At 43.4% G+C, this 9,084-nt stretch overlaps 1 long non-coding RNA gene across 1 annotated transcript; it reads left to right on the top strand.

Moving 5' to 3' along the window:
- The first annotated feature begins 769 nt into the window (after nt 1-769).
- On the top strand, nt 770-8,649 carry LOC125488405. The gene is made up of 4 exons (XR_007266317.1): nt 770-1,002; nt 1,764-1,892; nt 7,742-7,862; nt 8,314-8,649. It is a non-coding gene; the product is annotated as an uncharacterized LOC125488405 (long non-coding RNA).
- Nucleotides 8,650-9,084: the final 435 nt, after the last annotated feature.

Consider the following 9,084-nt stretch of genomic DNA (forward strand, 5'->3'; position numbering starts at 1 on the left):
TTTGTTCTTAAGTACTTGAGTTTGCTCCACTATTTTAAACTATGGCTGATTATCTATCTCAAAGCGGTTTTCCCACACTACACAAATATCCCTTTGTGTCACTAGTACCTAGAAACCTATCAATCACCGTTTTGGGCACAGAATTCCAAGGATTCATCACCATCCGAGTGAAGAAATTTCTCATTTCGTTAAATATCTTATCCCTTATTTACAGAATGTCCCTCCAAGTTCTAGAGACCCCAGCCAGAGAAATCATCCTTTCTACGTGCACTGTGTTGAGTCTCTTTAAGAAATTTTTATGTCTCAGTGGGATTGCCTCTAATTCTTGGAAACCGTGGAGAATACAGATCCAGTTTCTTCAAGCTCTCTTCATAGGACACACCCACCATCCCAGGAATTAGTCTGGTGAACCACTGCTGCACTCTTTCCATAGCAAATATGTCACCCTCACGTTTTTCCCATCATCCTATAAATAGGCAATCAATCTAATACAGTGCAGTTTATCACACTGAACCCCTTACACTGGGTGATCAAGTATACGTTATCAAAGTGCAACGCCCTGTAATATTGCCTTTTGAGCAATAATTCAGACCCAATTTCAATCATTAGATAGATAGAAATAAACAAACAAGCTAATCTTTTGACAAAGTCCGCATTTTCATCAAGAAAACTGCTGTAATCTTGTTGTAAAATGACTCAACAAAATAAATGGAGCTGAATCAACTTAAAATAATGTTTACTGTGTAACACTATGATCACAACTATTAAAATTCATTGTGGTTTGTTTAGTCAGAATGCTAGAAAGAAATGAACAGCAGTCTACATCACAGTAAATAGAGAGAAATTGGTGCTATCGATGGAAGGGTGAGAACCAGGTCTCAAGTTTAAAGTAGAGATAACAAGGTATAGAGCTGGATGAACACAGCAGGCCAAGCAGCATCATAGGAGCAGGAAGGCTGACGTTTCGGGCCTAGACGCTTCATCAGAAAAAGGAATAAAAAGGTGACACAAGGAATAACATCTTTTTAAGTAAACAGTGAGTGGTTACAATTTGGAATACATTGTCTGAAAGAACAGTGGAGACTAAATCAATCATTACTTTGCAAAGAAAAATGGACAAACACCTGAAGGGAAAATAATTGCAAGGTCAGGGAAAGGGTTAGGGAGTGTGACCACTGAAACTTCTCCTGCAGAGAGTCAATACAGGCTCAATAGGATGAATGTCTTCCCCTGGTTTCGTGGCTTCACCCCATGATTTTGTCATATCGTGCAGGTACAGCCCTGGCAGGAAGTGTTTGATGAGCGCAGTGTTTCAAAATAACTGATAATGGGCAAGATTCGGTGACTTAACAAAAAAATAATTAATTTAACCTCTCTGCTCTGTTTAAATACATATGGGCAGTCCCTATTAATAGGCAGAATACGTCAATTCACAAAATAAAACTGTCCTCATACTTTACCAGCATTAATGTAACAAAATTAAAAAAAAACAGGAAAACCAATATCAAAGAGGCCTGTTGGCTTGTTGACGGTCCATTCACACGATTTTTTGATCTCTCTGCCTATAAATTCTGTGCCTGTGTGCTTTTCTTCACTTCATCTGATGAAGGAGCAGCACTTCAAAAGCTTACGATTTCGAATAAACCTGTTGAACTACAATTGGTGTTGTGTGACTTCTGACTCTATCACACTGAGACGTGTTATCAAGTTAATATAAACTTCAAAATATTTACATTTCCATATCTTTCTATTCTATGGCTCAGTCTCCCAGCAGATTCATATAGCAGGTGAACAGTGATGTGTTGGCTTCAGAACGACCATTTTGAAAGATCTAGAGACAACACAGTGTGGAGTGGGAGGAACACAGCAGGCATGGCAGCTTGACGTTTCAGGTCAGGACCCTTCTTCAGAAATAGGGAGGGGGAAGGGAGCTGGGAAATAAATACAGAGAGGAGGACTCGGGCTGGGGAAGGTAGGTGGGATGATGACACAACCTGACCATCTTCTCCACCTATCCGTCCTACCCTTTCTGCCGACTAATCCCCACTACCCCCTACCTGCATCCAACCTATCAATACCCCACCTACCTTTCCCCAGCTCCACCCATCCTCCCTCCCGCCTCCTTGATCTGGCGCAACCTGTTCATCCTCTCTCCCACCTATCCGCCCCACCCATCCCACTGACCAATCCCCACCACTCCCTACTTGCATTCACCAATCAAGTCAAGGAGGCGGAGATGGACAAGGGATGAGGCCAGGGGTGGGGAGATTTTAAAACTAGTGAATTCTTTGTTCAGGCCATCGGGCTGTAGGCTCCCAAAGCAGAATATGAGGTGTTGCTCCTCCAGGTTGCATGTGTTGTCATTGTGGCACTGCAGGCAGCCCAGGATGGACATGTCACCCAGGGAGTGGGATGGGGAGTTAAAATGATTGGCAACTGGAAGGTGAGATAACACGGCGTAGAGCTGGATGAACACAGCAGGTCAAGCAGCATCAGAGGAGCAGGAAGGCTGACATTTCGGGCCTAGACCCTTCTTCAGAAAAAGGGTCTAGAAGGAGGGTCTAGGCCTGAAACGTCAGCCTTCCTGCTCCTCTGATGCTGCTTGGCCTGCTATATTCATCCAGCTCTACAGTGTGTTATCTCAGATTCTCCAGCATCTGCAGTTCCTACTATCTCTCGGCAACTGGAAGGTGTTGTGGTTTGTCGTGTACAGAGCGCAGATGCTCAATGAAACGGTCCCCAAGTCTATGCTTGGTCTCATCGATGTAGAAGAGGCCACATCGGGAGCAGTGGATACAGTAGACCAAGTTGGAGGATGTACAGGTGAACCCCTGTTGGATATGAAAGGTTTGCTTTGGGCCTTGGATGGAGATGATGAGGCAGGTGTTTGGGCAGGTGTAGCACTTCCTGCGGTTGCAGGGAAAGATGCCGGGAGTGGTGGGGCAAGTCGGGAGTGTGGGGTTGACAAGGGAGTCATGGAGTGAGTGGTCCCTATGAAAGGCAGGTAGGGGTGGGGAAGGAAATGTCTCTTTGGTTGTGGGGTCGGACTGCAGGTGGCGTAACGATATACTGGATGCGAAGGTTGGTGGGGTGGTATGTGAAGACCAGGGGAATTCTGTCTCTATTTTTGTTGAGGGAAGGGGTTTGAGGGCAGAAATGTGGGAAGTGCAAGAGATGTGGTTGAGGGGGGATTCGTGGTCCTTGAAATAGGAGGACATCTGGGACTCCAGGGTGCTGACTCATTGGATGACTCCAGCATCTGCAGTTCTTGCAATCTCTATATTGAAAGAGATATGTTTATTTGGGATTCAAGCTAATACCCAATGAAGTCAGCCCATACTACTAGGGCTCAGTGGATTGGTGATTTTATCAAATAGTTGGAACTGCAATTATGGAATTCATAAAAATGCTAATGGATGTTCGAGACCTTCCAAGAAATAACACAGGAAGATAAATCCTGACCTTGTGCATAGCAACAGTGACTACAACTCAGAAATAGCTGATTAGCTGTGAAGCATTCAGGATGGCCAAAATGTGTGAACAGGCCCCAGCCCCATGAATCAAAGGCAAGTCCCTTCTTTGCCTAATTTATTGAATTATATCTTTATTCCTTGTTAAAGCTTTCCAAAATCTTAATACCACATGAATCAGCTATTGGTTCTAGCCAAATTTAAAGGGATTTTCAGTTTGATTTCCTGGTATCCTGGTAGTTCTAAGTAGTTCCTCAGCATTACAGTGTTAAACTGTGGTTTGATAGAACAAAGAACAAAGAACAAAGAAAATTACAGGACAGGAACAGGCCATTCGGCCCTCCAAGCCTGCCCGACATGCTGCCCATCACAACTAAAATTCCCTACCCTTCCGGGGACCATATCCATCTATTCCCATGCTATTCATGTATTTGTCAAGAGGCCCTTTAAACGTCACTCTAGTACCTGCTTCCACTACTACCCCCGGCAGCGAGTTCCAGGCACCCACCACCCTCTGAGTAAAAAAAAACTTGCCTCGTACATCACCTTTTAAACCTTGCCCTTCACGCCTTAAACCTAAGACCCCTGGTAACTGACTCTTCCACCCTGGGAAAAAGCTTCTGATTGTCCACTCTGTCCATGCCCTTCATAATCTTGTAGACCTCTCCCAGGTTGCCCCTCAACCTCCGTCGTTCCAGTGAGAACAACCCAAGTTTCTCCAACCTCTCCTCATAGCTAATGCCCTCCATATCAGGCAACATCCTGGTAAATTTTTTTTGTACCCTCTCCAAAGCCACCACATCCTTCTGGTAGTGTAGCGACCAGAATTGAACATACCATTCCAAATGCGGCCTAATTAAGGTTCTATAAAGCTGCAACATTACCTGTCAATTTTTAAAGTTAATGCCTCGGCCGATGAAGGCAAGCACACCGTATGCCAAATTGACTACCTTCTCCACCTGCGTTGTCACTTTCAGTGACCTGTGTACCTGTACACCCAGATCCCTCTACCTATCGGTACTCTTAAGGGTTCTACCATTTACTGTATATTTTCCATCTGGATTAGACCTTGCGAAATGCATTACCTCTCATTTTTCCGGTTTAAACTCCATCTGCCACGTAACTGCCCAAGTCACCAACCCCCGATCTATACCCAGCTGTATCCTGTGACGGTCCTCGTTGCTATCCGCAATTCCACCAACCTTTGTGTCATCGGCAAATTTACTAATCAGACCAGTTACATTTTCCTCCAAATCATTTATATATATTACAAACAGCAAAGGTCCCAACACTGATCCCTGAGGAACGCCACTAGTCACAGCACTCCATTCAGAAACGCACACTTCCATTGCTACCCTCTGTCTTCTATGACCGAGCCAGTCTTTTTTATTCATCTTGCAAGCTCACCTATGACCCCGTGCGACTTTACCTTCTGTATCAGCCTGTCGTGAGGGACCTTGTCAAAGGCCTTACTGAAGTTCATGTAGACAATGTCCACTGCCTTACCTTCAATCAACTTCGTCACTTCCTCAAAAAATCAACCAAGTTAGTGAAACACAATCTCCCCTTCACAAACCATGTGCCTCTTACTAATACGCCCACTGATTTCCAAGTGGGAGTAAATCCTGTCTCGAAGAATCCGCTCCAATAATTTCCCTACCACTGACGTAAGGCTCAGTGGCCTGTAATTAGCTGGATTATCCTTACCACCCTTCTTAAACAAAGGAACAACCATGGCTATTCTCCAATCCTCTGGGACCTCCCCTGTACCCAGTGAGGATACAAAGATTTCCCTCAAGGCCCCAGCAATTTCCTCCCTTGCTTCTCTCAGTATTCTGGGGTATATCCCATCACGGCCTGGGGACTTGTCTACCTTAATGCTTGTCAAGACCTCCAATACCTCCTCCCTTTTGATCTCAACATGACCCAAACTATCTACATACCCTTCCCCAGACTCATCATCCAACAAGTCCTTCTCTATGGTGAATACTGACGCAAAGTACTCATTTAATACCTCGCCCATTTCGTCTGGCTTCACACAAATTCCCTTCCCTGTCCTTGAGTGGGCCAACCCTCACCCTGGCTACCCTCTTGCTCTTTATATATGTATAAAAAGCCTTGGGATTTTCCTTAATCCTATTGGCCAATGACTTTTCATGAACCCTTTTAGCACTCCTGACTCCTTGCTTAAGTTTCTTCCGATTTTCCTTGTTTTCCACCCTTGCTTCATGTGTTCCCAGCCTTCTAGTCTCGATAAATATTTCCTTTTTCTTTTTGATTAGGCTCACACTATCTCTCCTTATCCAAGGTTCCCTAAACTTGCCATAATTATCCTTCATCCCTACAGGAATGTGCCGGTCCGGAGTTCCCAGCAACTTACACTTAAAAGCCTCCCACATATCAGATGTTGATTTGCCCTCAAACATCTGCCTCCAATCTACATTCTTCAGTTCTTGCCTAATATCGTTGTAATTAGCCTTTTCCCAATTTAGCACCTTCACCTGACAACCACACCTATCTTTATCCATCAGTACCTTAAAGCTTACTGAATTGTGATTACTGTTCCCGAGCTGCTCCCCTACTGAGACGTCAACCACCTGGCCAGGCTTATTTCCCTAGGCCCCATTCCTAGTTGGGCTATCTCCATACTGTTTCAAGAAGCCCTCCTGGATGCTCCTTACAAACTCTGCCCCATCCGAGCCCCAAGTACTAAGTCAGTCCCAGTCAATATATAGGAAGTTAAAATCATTCACGACAACAACACTGTTACTTTTACATCTTGCCAAAATCTGCCTACATATCTGTTCTTCTATCTCCTGCTGACTGTTGGGAGGCCTATAGTAAACCCCAAACATTTTGATTGCACTCTTCCTGTTCCTGAGCTCTACCCATATTGCATCGCTGTACAAGCCATTTGAGGTGTCCTCCCGCAGGTCAGCGGTGATATACTCCTTAACAAGTAGTGCAACTCCTCCATCCCTTTTATACCCCTTTCCATCCCACCTGAAACATCAGTATCCTGGAACGTTAAACTGCTAATCCTGTCCATCCCTTAACCAAGTCTCCGTAATAGCAACAACGTCATTGTTCCAAGTACTAATCCAAGCTCTAAGTTCATCTGCCTTACTTGTTACACTTTTCGCATTGAAACAGATGCACTTCAGTCCAGCAGACCCACTTTGTTTTGTAACCACACTCTGCCTGCACCTCCTCTGAGTCTTACTGGCCATATTCTTTAGTTACCTTTCAGTCAATTCACCTTTGATTTGGTTCCCACATCCCTGCCGAGCGAGATTAAATCCTCCCGAATGACACCAGCAAACCTCCCAGCCAGAATATTTGTGCCCCTCCAGTTTAGATGCAACCTGTCCTTCTTGTACAGGTCCCACCTGCCCCAGAAGAGATCCCAATGGTCCAGATATGTGAAACCCTCCTCCTACACCATCTGTTTAGCCACACGTCAAGCTGTACTATCCTACTATTTCTCGCCTCGCGTGGTACAGGGAGTAATCCGAAGATTACAACCTTGGAGGTCCTGCTCTTTAACGTTCTACCTAACTCCCTGAACTGCTGCTGCAGGACCTTGTCACTCATCCTACCTATGTCGTTAGTACCGATATGTACCACAACCTCTGGTTGTTCACCCTCTCCCTTCAGAATGCTTTCTGCCCTTTCACAGACAGAAGGCGTCTTGATGAAGTCCACCTTCTGGAAGCAGTGACAGATCTTCACCATGTCAGCCAATCAGCATCACCACTCTGCTGCCCTCTTCCAGGATAATTCTGCTCCAGATCAGCGTACACCCAGCTTACTCGATAGAGTACAAATTTAACAGTATAATCAGTGGGAACTCATACTAATAGCCAACTCAGATGATGAATATGCAAGGTACAACTTGGTGCTTTTAATTTGAACAGGAAGTAAAAGCACCCTGCACAGCAGCTAACTGATAGACAGTTTCAAATAAAAGAGACAGATGACAGAAAAAAGCTTCAGCAGCTGAGGCAGAATAAATTTGATTGAAAGCTTAATAAAACAATTTGAACTTCCACAAATGTTTTGTAATGACAATTATCTGAAGACAACAGGGGCATTTGTGGTACAGTGGTAGTGTACCTACTTCTGGGCCAGGCAGCACGGGTTCAAGTCCTGCCTGCTCCAAAGGTGTGTCATAACATGTTGATTAAAAATATCCACAAGACAACACGACTCTGTTACTTTGTGAGAAATATGAAAATGTTTCTTTTAATGCTCTTTGATACACAATACAGGATGTCAAGGGTAATGGTGTTGTCAGAACAATATCCTGCAGATAGCAAAGCGAAAATTAAAGTGGAAGTGTGCTGGAGCACCTATTCTATTACTCAACAACATTATGAATCTATGAGAAAGGTAACCCAGTGCGTGCGTCATGGAGTTAAGCAGCCTATATATAAAGTTTAAATGAATCTTTCAATTAAATTGCCTCTATCTTATGCTGCAGATAGTAACATATCTTGAGACAAAGACCAACATTTCTTGATAATACAATTTAAAGAAAAAAATGCATTTATGAAACTCCATGACATTATAAAATCCAAAAAATGATTCACAATAAATAAAATACTCTTTGAAGTACAGTAATTGTGATAATGCATGGAATGTGGCAACCAATTTGCACCCCAAAATCTACATCATCTCCACTTCCATTACCAAATTGTAAGCAGAGAGTTGCAGACCATTATCACAAACAGCAATTAGGAAATAACTAAATAATCTATTGCCCAGCCTCATAGGCTACATTTTTGACACTCGAACTCTAAAGATGAAAACTTTAATCCATTTTCTTCTCAACATCCTGCAGGAAATGCCTGAACAGAACTTGGCTCCACAAATTACAGTGCTTTAATGGAAAATGAAAAATCCAGAGAAACAAATAAAAACATCTGGCACATTGAAAATCGTTTAAACCTAATGGACTGACATGCATCAGAGACCCTCTATTTTTGTTTCACTATGTTCTTTAGCTCCCTCATCATACAATTATTGCTGGCTTTGGTTCCATTACCTTTCACCTATGGTTGGAATGTCCTGAGCTGTACCTGAAGCATCTCCTCCATAAAGAATGGTTTTGTTACAGTTTCTGCTGTCAGTGTTTGGTTTTACTTTACCCTGGATAGATCCCTTCACATTCCAAAATTAGCTCCCTTCCAATGCAATTCTACCACAGACTGTTCTTTGATTTTCTCCAGTAAATGTCTAAACTCTAAGTCACAATGATCACCCTTAACCAAGTGCTCCCCCAGATATTTGCATCATTTGATTCAACTCGTTCCCAGCACCAGTTCCAGTAGCACTTCTTCCTAATTGGACCGAGAATACACAGTTCTTTTTAATCACACTTCATAAATATCCAGTAGCATGATTATCCTCTTTCTGCTCTAACTCTCTGACCAAATGGATTCTACCCCTTTGTTCCTTCAAGGACGCATACTCATTCAAGCACAATGTCTTCCCTATCAGTATTGTTAGTCATGCTCCTTTGTTTAATTTCTTCCCTGTTTTCAGAATATTGGGTACTTGATATTCAGATACAATGTTACTATTTTAAGCCACCCTTCTATTATTGCCACTA

This window comes from Rhincodon typus, unplaced genomic scaffold (assembly GCF_021869965.1).
Source record: "Rhincodon typus isolate 14 unplaced genomic scaffold, sRhiTyp1.1 hic_rhity00000695, whole genome shotgun sequence".
Classification (NCBI taxonomy): domain Eukaryota; kingdom Metazoa; phylum Chordata; class Chondrichthyes; order Orectolobiformes; family Rhincodontidae; genus Rhincodon; species Rhincodon typus.